Consider the following 1968-nt stretch of genomic DNA (forward strand, 5'->3'; position numbering starts at 1 on the left):
GCGCCATTCCTTTGACTGTTCCTTGGTTTCAGGATCATGGATGTGGAGCCAGGTTTCATCCTCAGTCACTAACCTAGCCAAAAAGTCCTGTGCAGCGTTTAAATGGGCCAAAACGGCTTTGGATGCTTCAACTCGTTCCTTCTGATCACTGTTCAAGCATTTTGGCACCCACTTCGCTGAAAAACAACACGCTCCTGTGAGATGTCAAGTATCAGGGCTATCATTTTTGCGTATGTTCGCCTGTCCTCAAAATTCAGCTCATGGACCGCATCGCAGGTCCGCATATGTCCCCACACTCATTTTTCTATTTCATCTGAAAGGCCGCAAAGCCAGGAACTTCTCAGCACCCCCTCATAAACTATAGGGTTGGAAGTAAATGTTTTAAATTACACTTTAAACACTCACACCAAGTAAGTGTTGGTGGTATGCCTAGATGATTACAGGATCAGGCAAATGAAAAATATTTTATTAACCGGTGGAGGCTGTATGGGTTGTATCTCTTGGGGACATTTGTAGTAAAATATGGCTGCAATAGCTTATGGCTCTACTCGTGCCTGGCATTTGTAACATTTCTGACCATTATAGAGAGTTATAAATAACAGATAAAATGTAACATTTATTGAATGTGTTGAATAGAAATTTGTATAGCAATATAGTAAAAAAGGGAACATTGTACAAAACAAAATTGAAAAAAATTGCCAAACAAAAAAAAAATCAAAATTGAATTAAAAGGCAACAGAGACAAATGAAAAAAAAAATAAAATTTTCACTTTAAACATTGGCCAGATTATCATGTCAAAGTCTTTTATAGGTATTAATGTATTTTTTTTTTTGGATTGTCTTTTGTTTGATAAATTGTCAGAAACTTCAAGGACATTTAGGAAATGAGGGTAAAGCTTACCGTATACAACACAGTCCTACTGGACCCCCCTTAGATTTACCAAAGTTTTGCATTATCAGGACCTCCCAATTCAATTTTTATCAGATTAGACATGTTACATTGTACTAAAAAATGTTGATAGATCCAGAAAAGACTGTAGACTCAATTTTCATCTTTCAAGCTAAAGAGGTAGTCCCACCTGTTCATTCTCATGTTACAAAGTTTTATGTTATAAAAGGCCCGCATTAGGTGTGCTGGAAGTGGGCAGAAGTAGAATCAGAGAGCAGTTCAGAATGAACTGCAGCCTGACAAGTGACTGCCTGCTAATCCACTGATAAGAGTGTTTGGTGTATTTCAATATATAGTGTAGTTGTGTATTGCTGAATGATATAGAGTGACAATGCATTATTGTAGAAAGTGCTGGGTACCAGTTTCCCTCAATGGGAAAATATTTTTTTGCCCATTATGCAATACCATCTTGCTTAGAAATGCATTTAACTGCACATACTAGGAACCAGGAATAGTGGCTGAAGACTACATAGGTGTAGACAAATATGATAGTTGGTGCTGTTGCCATCCTACATAAAATGACAGCAGACACCAGACAAGTACATGGTTTGTATGAGGTGTCTGGGGCAAGAGTGGGAATGGGTCAAAACCATCAGGTGATCAAGCAAGAAGTCAAAACAGTGACATGCAGCTTGGTAGTGCTTTACTCTACTGTACCCTGCCATACAGCTTTGTACAAACGAAAGAGCTTAAATGTTAAAATGTTAAATGTTAAGTTCTTTTTTAGTCTGGATACATCCTATATAAATACATTTCAGAAGTACTCAAAACATAGCTTAACTTAAATACTTTTTATTTATTTGATACTTCTAAACCAATTAGAGTATTGCCACTATTAAATGCTGCACATAACTACAACTTTTTCCAAGCTAACCACCATTTCTTTACTTTTTAAATAATACATATTAAATATTTAGTTTTAATAAACTAAATACAAATTAGACATTCTTGGATTCATAATTATTGGTACAACATGGAGATGTTTTATCAATATATACTATGAACAGTATTCATAAAAA

The sequence above is a fragment of the Pyxicephalus adspersus genome, chromosome 6 (assembly GCF_032062135.1).
Source record: "Pyxicephalus adspersus chromosome 6, UCB_Pads_2.0, whole genome shotgun sequence".
Lineage (NCBI taxonomy): Eukaryota > Metazoa > Chordata > Amphibia > Anura > Pyxicephalidae > Pyxicephalus > Pyxicephalus adspersus.